Source organism: Peromyscus leucopus, chromosome 2, assembly GCF_004664715.2.
Source record: "Peromyscus leucopus breed LL Stock chromosome 2, UCI_PerLeu_2.1, whole genome shotgun sequence".
In the NCBI taxonomy this organism is placed as follows: Eukaryota; Metazoa; Chordata; class Mammalia; order Rodentia; family Cricetidae; genus Peromyscus; species Peromyscus leucopus.
Window position 1 is genome coordinate 44,534,099 of NC_051064.1, and position 13,540 is coordinate 44,547,638.

The 13,540-nt window shown below is 44.8% G+C and overlaps 1 protein-coding gene across 1 annotated transcript in view; it reads left to right on the top strand.

Annotated features, from left to right (window-relative positions):
* Positions 1 to 13,540, top strand: part of Bach2 (BTB domain and CNC homolog 2) — a 344,829-nt gene that overhangs the window by 183,187 nt on the left and 148,102 nt on the right. Inside the window, 1 exon segment of the mRNA XM_037202481.1 lies at positions 2,194 to 2,342. The gene's annotated coding sequence lies outside the window, so the exon portion shown is untranslated.

Consider the following 13,540-nt stretch of genomic DNA (forward strand, 5'->3'; position numbering starts at 1 on the left):
TCATAGTCATTTTATTGTGTGTGTTGGACACAGAAGTTGAGTTTATAGATAGAAGAGTAGAGTTGTTCCATTCCAGGAAAACTGGGAGTGGGAGAGGTGCTCCTCCAAGGAGGGGTACACCGATTGGTTTTCAAGTGCCAAACGGACAGCCCTGAAAACGTACATACAGGGAGCCTTAGCCGGCCGTAGTGTGTGTGTGTGTGTGTGTGTGTGTGTGTGTGTGTGTGTGTGTGTGCGGTGTGTGCATGTGGTGTGTGTGTGTGTGTGTGCAGGTGTGTGCATGTGGTGTGTGTGTGTGTGTGTGTGTGTGTGTACGTGCAATAACATTTAGTGAGAAAAGAGGCCATGAATTTGAAATGTTTGGAGGGGTATATGGGAGGGTTGGGAGGGAGGAAAGAGAAGGAATAAATGTTGTGATTAAATTGTAATCTCAAAAATAAAAAGAAATAAAATTAATTATTTGTTTTTAGAAGGAAAAAAACACACTGGCTGTGCCTCCTAGGGACCCAGGTTCAGTTCCCAGCACCTACTAGGTGGCTCACAACCATCTGTAACTCCAGTCTCAGGGAATCTGATGCCATCTTTTGGCTTCCAGAGGCACTACATGCAAGTGGGCTACATAGATATGCACTCAGGCATGTGGTGCATGTGTGGTACACAGACATGCATTCAGACATGTGGTACATGTGTGGTACACAGACATGCATTCAGACATGTGGTGCATGTGTGGTACACAGACATGCATTCAGACATGTGGTACATGTGTGGTATACAGACATGCATTCAGACATGTGGTACATGTGTGGTACATAGACATACATTCAGACATGTGGTACATGTGTGGTACACAGACATACATTCAGGCATGTGATGCATGTGTGGTGCACAGACATTCAGGCAAACACTCATACACATAAAATAAAAATAAATAAAATCTCAAAAAAATTAAAGGAAAAAAATACTTCATCAGGACACCCTTGAGTTCAAATCACCAGCCTGGTAATTGTTTTTTCTAGTGTCCCAAAGAATGGTCAGAAACTGAGACAACCTGAAGCTCATATGACTCTTTTAGGTGTCACTTTGAGAGAAATAGTTAAAATGTGTTTCTGTGGAGTACTGTAGTACTGCAGAGATATTTAAAAGCATGTTTTAATAACTATATAACACTGATGTAACTCACATTTTATTTCATAATTAAATTAAAAAGTTATGAAAAAAATCTCCAAGTATGTTTGTGTATCTGAAAAGAATACTGGTCCACAACCCAATTCTAAATCACAAGGTTTTCAGGTTGGCGTGTATGTTTGTGTCTGTGTGTGTCTATGTCTGTGGCTGTGTCTCTGTGTGTGTGTGTGTGTGTCTGTGTCTGTGTGTAAACTTTGGTAGAAAAAACTTGCCTGAATTAATGTGAGGTGTTATTTTGTCCCAGTTAATGAGTCACTCTTTATTTTTGCATAAAAACATTGACCATCCTTCACTGTGGGCTGCTTAGCTTGGATAATAAGATTGGCTGCACACATGTAAGGATAATATGGTGGCAGTTGCATCCTGTACTCTCAAATCAAAACCAAAGCCCAATTGTGCAGTTATCCAAGTGCAGGAGTTAGAGTGAAGGGCTATAAGCCTAAACAACAAAATACCCTTAGTAATTTACTGGTCAAGATTACCATTGTTCATTATTTTTTTCTTTATACGCTGACCTATTTTTATGTATTTTGCAATAAACATTTATTAACTCATCATCAGAGAAAATAAGTATTTCTGATTTTATGAATGAAAGTCTGATATGAGGATATGAGGTTGAAAAGGAACACATTCGTCAGAATTCACAAGTTAACTACTTCTAGAATCCCTTTAGTTAGGACTTCCACTTAGGTCTCTAACCTGGGGTGTTTGGATTTGTTGAAGAAAGCCTTCTGAGATGAATCAGGAGATAATAGGAACATTAAGATATTGGCTACCCCAAGCTGTCTTTGGGTTCAGGAGAACACCTGAAGAGATGATTACCTGTAGAAAACCTAGAGAAAAGGTCTGCCACCTGAGTAGAACCCAGGTATTGGTACCCAGGGTGATTTTGTTTAAGTGGTTTGGTTGAGAGGCACACCAGAATCATGGTGGAGCACTGGGTTTTGAGGCAGGAGCATCACCATGTGAAACATTTACTCCAGTAATGGACTTTTCTTTTGGGTCTAGGTGGACACTCACTGATCTATCACAAGGTTGCCTCGCTGAGCTTTGGGGTCCATGTCTGAATGGATTGCTGTAGCCTTCTCATCTCTTCCTCTGCCCAGTTCCCGGCCTCCTAAGACTCGAAGCCAGGACAGGACCTGGGGAAGTTATATGTAAGTTTGTACTAAGATTTCTTTTCCTTAACTAAACAGGGGTAAGTAAATAACACCAATAACCCAAGCACACCAAGCATCGTGAGAATTGTAAATGGAGCCGAAATTCCTATATTAGTGCTTCCTTAGCTTGGTGGTTCTCAGGCACTAGCCTTTGTCAGAATCACACCAGCAGTTTTGAGCCAGTAGGATCTGGTGCCAGCCAGCAATCTGCTTTGCTCACAGTTCCCAAGTGATGCTGGTATTGTTGCTCCAAGGCCCTCACTCTGAGAATCACTGCTTTAACTCAGTGTGTGAGAGGGGTGAGCGGTGACAGTAAGAAACTATATGCTTTAATGTTAAATACATTAAGATGTAGAATCTGACCAGGCAGTGGTGGCACATGCCTTTAATCCCAGCACTCGGGAGACAGAGGCAGATGGATCTCTGTGAGTTCAAGGCCAGCCTGGGCTACCAAGTGAGTTCCAGGACAGGCTGGGCTACACAGAGAAACTCTGTTCTCAAAAAACAAAAATCTAAATGAAACAAACAAACACAAAAAAGTAGAACCTGTACTTAACGTACTGACACGTGTCTCCGAAAACAGCTTTATGGCCTGCGCGGCAGCTTCAGCTGGGAAGCTCAGCCTTATGAGTCGTCAGCTTTCCTCCAGTCGTGCTGGCCATTGTTTGCCCTTGGTCTTCAGAAGGTCAGAGTAATAGTGTGGCTATTAGCTCGAAACAAAGGCCACAGTCCCTTGACAGGTGTACCTGTCATATTTGATGTGTCAAAAGGGAAAGTCTTTCCCCCAGGGTTGGAGAATCTGTCTCTCCTTTTCAAGGCCAGTCTTCATAGTAGCATCTCTCTCAGCTACACCGACATGCAGATTCATTTACAAAAGACACGTGAAGGGAGGCACACCTCCGGTACATAATCCATCTGTGAAGGCTCAGCTTTTATATGTTTCCAAGGCCTCAGTACTGGCATATGTTTAGGTCAGCTTCCAAAAAGCCAACTACTTACCTGCCAAAAACAAGGACAGTTTACTCGACACTGATTTTAAAAAAAATTAAGTTTGGCTAAGAATATGCTCACTTGGATAGACGTAAGTAGACATACAAATCTATACCATGCCTGTGAGCATGTTGTGTGTTTCTGAGCTTTCAATGTAGAAATTTTAAGTGTTTTTCTTTTATTTCATGAGATAAATATGAATGTAAAATTGCAGTAATGTTACTGTCCTGTCCAGGAAATGTCTGAGATATTGCTGAGCATTTTAAATCTGTGGTAAAGTACTATGATTTATCATATTTTATTCGGCTGTGGTCAATGTTATCATTCAAAGTAGCACTTGGGATTTGCAGTTCCTGTGTTAGAATTTTTAGGATTTGAGAATAGTCACTGTTGATGAAGTAATTGCCCCCCATCTGTGCAATGCTAAATGAAATCGGCTGGACACGTTCAGTGTTGTTGCTCATATGGGGTACCTGGGGTTGTCAAACTCGCGCCGTCCAGAAGTAGAATGCTAGTTGCCAGCAGCAGGAGCAGAGTGTGGGGATTGTTGTCTAGAGGGTCAAGTGTGGACTGGAAAAGTTGAGTTTTGATAGTTGACGGTGGTATTAGTTGCGCAATAATGTCCATCATCTTTGTGTGTGTGTGTGTGTGTGTGTGTGTGTGTGTGTGTGGTTTTTCAAGACAGGGTTTCTCTCTGTATAGTTTTGGTGCCTGTCCTGGATCTCACTCTGTAGCCCAGACTGGCCTTGAACTCACAGAGATCCACCTGCCTCTGCCTCCCGAGTGCTGGGATTAAAGGCGTGCGCCACCACCGCCCAGCAATGTCCATCATCTTAACATCACCAAACTGTACATTTTTAAATGATTTAAACAGTATTTTATGTTATATTTTAACACAATTTAAAACACAACTAAATCGCAGTGCACACTCTTCCTTTCAAGAACGCTGGTTCTTGACAGCGACGCTGAAGTTTTCCAGGGTGCAGTGGCGTCTTGTGCCACTCTGTCATCCCACTAGCCTTTTGCTTGCCCCTAAACCAGCAGAGGCAGAGGCCCAGCCGCAGGGATGGAATCCCCATTGGAGCAAAGACACCCCTGACGGAAACCATCAAAGGAGTTTACCATCAACAGTTACGGTCTCTACCAAAGTCCACATAGTGTGGCGGAAGTTGCCTTTCTGGGGTGAAAGGGGGTATACCGTGAGGCTGCTCCATTTCCCAGAGAAGTTCCCGGGCAAGCGAAACCCAGAGCAGTGTCATGGAGTTGTGTGCCTGACTGTTGCTCTTAATGGGTCTTCTTGCTTGGTGAGGTGGGCACGTGAGAGAAGCCAGGGAAGAGAGACCTGCCTCCACCCAGTCACTGCTAAGAGGAGTAGGCATTACTATGCCAGTAAGTCACAGAAGAGGTCAGGGAGTGACCCACCTGCAGGCCCATGGGAAGCACTGGCTTCGTCCACCCAACTTGGCCTTCTTGCTTTTTGCCTCTTATTGTTTGGAGAGAGCTGGCCTGGAAGCCCAGCCAGCAGGCTTCCCCTGGGACTGTAGCATGTTTTCTTCAGATCTGTGGCTGTCTCGAGACTTTATCCTGAACAGATCATACACAAGGATCCAAGGGCAGGTGCAGATTGATTGATAATTTTTAGTTTCATTAAAGGCAAGTACAAGTGTGTGTGTGTGTGTGTGTGTGTGTGTGTGTGTGTGTCAGGGGTAAGCTCAAAAGCCATTGTTGGATGTTCTTCCTAAGCTGCTTAGATTATTTCTGTGTATACACACTCAGACTCATGGAACTCTGGCTTAAAGAAATGGTGTAACCAGAATAAAAATTAAACAAAGTCATTGAAATTCAAGGACAACGTATGCCAATCCACCCTGTCTTCCTCACACTAGACTTTCCAAACCTTCTTGGAAATCAAGTCTTTGTCTCATTTAGGTTGTATAGACCATGGCAAAGCTGCAAAAGTTTCTGACTCAAATGCTATGGGGGAAAAAAACAGTAAAACTAAAATTTACTGTAGAAAGGAAAACCTATCAAGTGTAAGGGAGAGGAAACTAAGGATGAATTCCCCTCTGGTGTCCACATGGACCAACCCAGCACCTGAGCTTGAGGCTGAGACAGTAAGGACGTAGCACTTAATCAAGGCCCATGCACCCCTTGAGTTCAGATGACATAATTGCAGGGCACATTGACAGATGTCCCCAGAAGAGACCAGCAAACTAGGTATTACCCGGACAGAAATGACACAAAGCAGAAAAAACTCCGGGACTCTCCTTGTCGGCCCTCCTGTTTCTTGGGGGTCACTGGGGCTTGCCTCCAGATGCTGACATGTTCACTGAAAGCGTCGTCACCTGGAATGTGGAAAGCCAGGCCCTGGATTGGCTAGCCTTCCAACTCCACACCCCAGCCCTACCGCTCTCCTCATCCTCCCTCACATCCCACTGCCCCTTTTCAGAGATCAAGGCTCAGAAAACAAGACCGCTTTGGTTTTCTATGAGGGAGGGACCTACCCTGGAGGCTCTCTGCAACGTCAGCCTCTTATATCCTGGAATCACTGAGAAGAGTTCGGAGTGTTGGGATTAGATCTGGAAACAGCTTTGAAAGGACCTTCAGCAAAAGCCCCTGCTGTTTGTTGTTGACCGGAATACTGAAGCAAACATCGTCTTGCCCTCTGGTACCAAGGTTTCCCTGCGCCATCACAGACTCTACTACATGTACTTTCATTCACATTCTTGAGAAACTGTGTCACCTCCAGAATTAAAGGATAGATCTTCTGTGTGGGTTTTAGGAATAATCTATAAGCTGTGATATAATTGCTATCCAGAGTGATGTCTAAACTAACCCCATGGACCTGTGTATTTAGTTTCCGTGATCATTGGGGGACCATCACACAATTTTGGAGCCAGTTCTATTGGCGTATTTTTAGAAGAATGTTTGATTTGTTCATTTACAATAGACTCCATTCACAATTACAGTCTATTCACGGAACCACCGAAATTAATTTTTATTTTTGCATGCATGCTAATAGTACAGGGGAGTGGTGTTGCCAGCATGGGACATATGTTAATGTATTAATCAAAACCTCCGGAGTCTTCCCTCTGAGTCTCCAAATAAGCTGAGCTGTACTGCAAGCTCGCTCCCAAGAAATAGCGTTGGCCGCAGAACCGCTTTATCAGTTTATTCCAATAGCCTCCACCCTGCTGAGTGCTGAAGACGGGGCTTTGTGGGCACACCTGTCACTAGTGAAATGACACTTCTCACTATGACAGGGGAATTCAGGGTTCCCTTGTGTGGGTTCTTAGTCGCATTAATAAAAGTGTTTTAAAATGGCCTCAGGGGCCAGCAAAATGGCTCAGCAGTTAAAGACACTTTGCCACCACCTGACAGCCTCAGTTTGGTCCCTGGAACCTGCATGGTGGAGGCAAAGAACTGACTCCTGGACGTTGCCCTCTGACCTCCACGCATGTACCGTGGAACACATTTGCATGTGCACACACACACACACACACACACACACACACACATGCACATATATGTATGTGTGTGTGTGTATATATATATATATACATATATATACATATAATTTTTTAAGAAACATACTCATAAGGAAGCTCAAGGATCATTTTTTTAGAGTTTGAGAGAAAACCACTGGGCAGGCAAGTGGTAAATCTCAGAAGCTTCTGGAAGGACAGTGGAGATGAAGAGGGAAATCAATGCCTTTTTAAAATCTCCGAAAGCCACCATGTTGGGCATGGGCGGTGCATGGCAGCAGGGTACAGGGGATGTCAGAGAAAGTGAGACTGTCCAGAGGATGAGTGAAAGCATTCCCAAGACGACTGGAGGGCTAATGAGCTGGAGCAAAGCCCCAGGGTTGGGTCCTCAGCTCCATGGCCCCGTGTAGTGCGTTTTCATGGCGCTCTCCGCCCACATCTGTGTGTTGCAGGCCTTTTATGAGCATGCTCTCTTTGTTGGGTGAAACCCAGGTGAGGAGGGGCTTCCAGTCTCTCTGCACCAACTGGCTTCATTCACATGTTAACCTTGTTTAGCAGTTTTAACATACACGCTCCTACGCAATCACTGAGCCCTCGCGGTAAGGGCACATAGCAGCTTACCCTTCTAGGAACCCCATTCAGCCGATCACAAGCAGGCCTGATGTCTGCAGCAGGGGTGGCAGAAAATGCCAAGAAGGGGTATGTGGAGATGTGTTTCTGCTCTTCTGCCCTAGGACACTGTCTGCGAAGTTCTACGAGCTAGCAGGGTTATTGAAGCCCTTGGTTGTTGATTGGAAACTATTGTGTCTAGAAGATTTTTCCCGTGTTCCACACCTGACTGACACCAGGTCAGATTATTAAATGAGTCCTATATATTAACTATTCTAATGTCTAGAAGAAGTCAGAATCCAAAAAAGGAATTGTTTCCTTTTGGCAAAGCAGAGGTAACTTTGTATTCCTTCTTGCAAAAGTAAAGTCATGGTTCACTTACCAGCAGATTCGCTCTGAGAAGCGTGTCAGCCGGTTTTCTCATAGGGGTCTCGGTGTGCACTTGCACAGCTCAGACACGCCGCATAGTATCATCTTTTATAAGTGGTTCGTTATGGACTGAATTGTCATTAGGTACATCTTTAGTCTACATAACCTGAAAGTCACATGAAAGAAAAATAAGTGTTCCTCCTACTCTAGCTACAAGGATACAACTTACCTACCACATGTATTTTTGTGTATTTTTCCAAACTGTTTTCAATCAACAACTCCAAATTCATAAGCAATACTCTGTAGATTATACTGTGCAACTTGGTGGCCCTTGGAAATAGCAGCATTATTTAGACATCACTTTACAGGACCAAGATCTCCTTTCTCATTTTTCCCTTCAAGTTCTATTACTCAGCTCCTACGCAGAAACACACGTGGACTTACCAGGATCTTGATCAGGTAGAAGCATCTCTCAAACATTATTCTCCTTCCTACATTCAATTAAAAAATAAAACTACTGAGTGAACTTGCAAAGCCTTTGCAACTTCTGGATTCATAAAAGAAAGATTTGCTTGTGTCCAGGTGATTTTACTGACAGTGTCTGGTTGCTTTACAAACCATAGTTAGGCACAGTAAGCCAGGAAAAAGGCTGGCACAGGAAAGGCTGACTTAGGGGCCTCCTTTCCCCGCTCCTCATCCACAATCCAAACAACATGGACTCCGGTAAAACTCGATCTCCACTCAAGTGTCTGCCTTCTCGTGTTCTGAACCAGTTTTCCCTCAGCCTTGCCTCCTGCCTCCCTGAAGGCAGCATCTGTCCAGACCACTGTGCTCGGGTGCGCGGCTCTCGGAGTGCTGGTCCTTACGGAGCTGTAGAGAGGGCACTGCCTGCGGTGGGATGACTCCTCACACTTAGAGAGACTGGAGCACTGGGAAAAGAGCCAGGGGAGACTGGAGGGCTTGTTTGAGGCTCGTGAGTAGTGCCGTCCGCATCCCTTATCTTAGAACAGGTAGAATGTCGTAAGCAGCTGCTGGAAGAGATTTTGGTTACAAAAATGGGTCTCTGGAGATTTTTATCTCCCCCGATACAAGATGCTAAGTTCCTTGAAAGGGGAGGCTTCTTTGCACCCCCTTTAGATTCTCTGTGTCCTTTTGTGGAATAAGGGCTCTGTGTAGATGGATGCGACCGTTTCCGTGGCTCTCGGGTGACCGGTGAGTGAACGCTTGCATCCCAGCACGCTCCATTTTACCATCTTCCCTCAGCAATTGACGGCACTTTAGTAAACATCCTCAGTTGTGTTTGACACCCGATTGGGTACAGGTGTGGGGAAGCGGCGTACAGTACCTTGATCCTCCCCTACCGAAGGAGATGCTAATACTGATAATGAGAATTTGGCTCCCGCGTTTTCGATGTGGTCACCTTGCTTCACTGAGTCAGAGCACCTGCTGCATGTCACTAAGCCTGAAACTGTCCCTCAGATCGCTGACGACATTATATATGCATTTCTCATTATATTAATAGCCGCTGTTTGTCATATAATTTCAAGAGCATGCTAAAAGTGAGTTAGCTTTGTCATTGACATTGAGATTAACTTTCTCTAACCTAGACTAGTGAAAACTAAAATGTTCCTCACCACATAAAAGTTTTGCTTTCACTGTGTTCAGACCCCTCCCATCTGTCACAGCACAGTCATTTGGTGTCTGATTTGGGGGCGGTGTGGTTGTTTCTCAGTGGTGTATGACCCACTTTTTCATAATACTTAATTGCCTGTGTTTTTACTATACGAGTCAGAAGCTGACGAGAGTGGACTAAAGCCCCAAAAGGACTTTCTGAGACTTCTCGTCAGCTCTAGAACCACATTATCAGAAGACGGTCTTGGCCCTTCAGGGCGTGTGTTCACTACCACAGAGTGATGGGATGGTTCCTCTAGTGTCTGGATAATGAGCAAGGACGCAGGTAATGATGCCTTTCGCACAGTTGATTCCTTTTGTGTTTTCATTCTTTTTAACTGGACTTTGGATCAGTACCTGCATAGCTTCCCTGTTGTGATTTGGGAAGGGGGCTCAGAAGAGTGAGCATCTTCATTGGTACTTTAAGACCTTAATAACTTTTCCTTAGGAATCTGAATTTTTTATCATAATTAAAAAAAGACAAAAACTGTCTTCTCTGTGCGCCTAGTAGAATCCTCTGTGATTGTTGGTTGCTTTGTTTTGTTTTTACCGCTATCAAGATAGTTGTCTGTAAGCTTCAGATACCTCACTCTGCGGTGACATCCATGTGATAGTTAAAGCTTGGTCAGCCTCTGGCTGTGGGGTGGCAGCGTGTGGTGAAAGCAGACACAGACACACAGAAGGAGCAGGTTGATGCGGGGCTGATATGTCTTGCTAAACCCTGGCCACTGCAGACTAGAGGGAAGGCCATGTATTGGGCTGAACTTGGGCAAAAACCGTTCCTCAAAGCCCGTGTTCTAACTGTCTGTGCTTCTGACATCACGCTGTTAGCTGGGAGATTTTAAAATATCATTGCTTCACAACAAAATGCTGAAGGTCACTTGTCCCCATGTCACCTCTCCTGATTCACAGGAGAGTTTTTGGTGCACGTGTCTTTACCAGAATCTGTCTGGCATGTGGCTCGCGGCACACTTGTCTACACACTGAACTACGTACCACCTTAGAGACTTGGAACATGCCCAGAGATAAGTCAACCTTGTTTTCCATGAAACTCCTGATACAGAAAAAGAACGAAAGTACAAACAGTAACTGGAAAAAGTGTCACACATTTTAGCCACTTTGCATCCCTTGTCAGGACAAACCTGGGCTGGGTTTTTACATTCGTGAAGTTGTGCGGTAGGTGGTGAAGTGTGGGTGGCTCAGAAAAAAGGAGCGGTTAGAATAAGATTTTCCATTTATTGCCCTTTGTGCATGGCTAAAAATAAGATTCATACAAATCAGAATATGTAGTGCAAGCAAAATCATTCTGTTAATTCTGATGACTGGCTTGCCCACATCTTTGCATCCGTCTGGTAAGTGGTATATTAGGAAATAAATGTCTCTGTTTAAATATCAAAGGGCAGCCAGGTTTCTTTTTTCTGTTTGTCGACACATGACAGTTTGTCATTTTCCTCTCCTAAAGGAAGAAAAAGCATAATTCACACATACACAAATTGTGTTGGGGATGCAAGTGGTGAGATCCTTGACTCCGTCTAAAAAGCCTTGTTTAAAAGGTTGGTTCACGGTGTCCACCTTCAAGGCTTATTGCTAGAAAGTTATTTCTTATAAGCTTGTAGCACAGCGAGGAGCGGGTCACTTCGTCGTGTTGCTCTAGATATTAGTAAATGGATGTGGTAGGGCAAGAATCAATGCACACCTGTCCCGAAGTGCTCTCCGTAAACACAGATGTTGGAGGAGCAGTTGACCAAGTAAAAACTCCCTGCATCTGCCTCGAGTCTCCTGCAACCACAGTAAGTGATACCGTCTCAGTTTGTGGCTAGACGAAACACCAAAGAGAAGTGGCGTCAGTGTTGGCAGGGAAATTTGTACCTTAGTGATCCCAGAGTTGGTGCTGTCCCATCCCACCGACCGAAGGGCTGTGGCATTTCCAGAGAAGGAGTGTCTGCAAAGCGCACCGAGCTTTTTGGTTTGATGCAGTCTGAAACAGATGAGTCAGGAGGGCAGCCGTTCAGAAGCCTCAGCAAGGAAAGCACCAAATCACACTCCTCTGACCGTGGCGGTCCTCTGAGGGGATGGCTCAAGCGAGTGGAGAGCTGTGAGAGAAGACAGAGCCTTGTACAAAGCTTAGCCAGGAGATCTTTTGGCCTGGACCTGCCTGCTTCACCTCCCTAGACCTGAGCAGCTGTATTTGAGAATGGGAAAAGGCGCAGTACCTACCTCATCGGGTACCTGTAGGATTTGATGAGGTAACGATGTAGAGCCGCGTGCAGTGAGGGAAGCTGGTGTCGTTCTTACTCATGCGACTGTATCTTGAAGATGTGCTGCTGGAGCATGTCAGCGCATTTGAGGTTCTCCTGTGTGTTTGTGGTAGACATTTTAGGATTGAGTGCCCAGAGGATCAGCCTGTGGGTCCGTATTTCTCATTTAGAGGATAAGGGCATTTTCAGAGCAGTTAGGTTCTTTACAGCCTGCTAATGCTGCCTGGCATGTGATTTTATTTCATAATGACATGTGCACTCCTCCCTTTGTGGATGAGCACTGAGCACACTCAGTTGTTTTTATCCTCACACTATGCTTGTGATTTAAACATGGATATTCCAGCTCTCACCTCTGTGCACGTACGGTAGTGCCTGCTGGTATACATTAGGAAAGCGGCTGTACTGACGTTGTCATCAAGCAAGCTTTTAAATTTCAGGTAGGAACTAGCAGAACTTCCGGGGCAGCTAACTTCCATGGTGGGTCACTCCCCGGAGAAAACGCCACATCTACAGTGATGCTGGTTACTGACCAGTCATTAAGATGACCAAATGCTGACAGGCAGAGGACACCTAGTGCTGCGTCTGTCTTCATTAGTGTTTGCTCATCTTTCCTGTAATGCACACTTGCCCCGCACAGTGTCGTTCTCCCCCACCAGAGTTTTCTATTACAAGGTAAATATAGTCATTATTTTGTAATGCAGGGGCATAGTGATAAGCACCACGTAACTTTTGGGTTAACCTTTAGGAGCCTTGGAATCGGACAGTGAGAATTCAGAGCAGACTTTGCTTCAGCCTCCTGCATGACCTTCTGAGACGCTGGTCCTCATTTATCAAATGAAAAGAGAAATTGTGACAGAACCTTGACTCTGCCTCACCTGGGACGTGACAAGAAGTGATGAATGGGACCAATAAGCTCAGAAATTACAGCTCAGATAGAAGCAGCCATGGTTTACTGTTTGCAGTGAATGGTTTTTTTTTTGTTTTTTGTTTTCACCAGGTTTTGTTTCACTTCAGAATCCTTTTCACGAGTCGACTGCCATCCCAGGAGCCATGGCTGATTGTAGTGTAGATATTAGTGTCAACAGATTGTCTGGGTTTTAGTGTCAGGACCTGGCAGTCTGTAGTGGAGACATTTCTCGGGTTGACGACCAGGATGACTGCCTTTTCTTACAAATGCAGGCCGTCTCCCACAGGGTGGCCAGATTGTGCTTTCTACATGGTTTTCTCTTGAGGAAAATGGAAGACACCTTCCCCACCGAGCAAATCCTTCCGGGTGACTTTCAGAGTTCCTGGCATTAAAGACACAGCTTCAGCACACACACACACACACACACACACACACACACACACACATACACACAGACACACACACACACACACACACACACACACACACACACACACACTTATCCTTGCCAGCCTCATGCTCTTTGCCACAGAAGCTTCTGTGAGAATCATAGACGGGAGAAGGGGGTAAACTGGGCTCTGGCCGTGACTTCCTCCCACACCTTCATGAGGAACGACAGAGATTCTGAAATTCATCCCATTCACAAAATGTGCTTCTTCCTACCTAACCGTGGTTTCAACCTGTCCTTCATGTACAATTTGAGGGTAGTGGCCAGGCTGGGCTCATTATTCCTTTGGCTGAATAATATAAAGCATTTGCAATGGAGATTTACTCTAATGATGTATTTTAAGTGCATGTCCGCATTGCTAGTTTAATGCACTCAGTCATGAAATGCTTTAGAGTTTATGGCTAATGGATAAATCCTCAGAAAAAAACTGAAATTTTCAATAAGATTGACATTTGGAG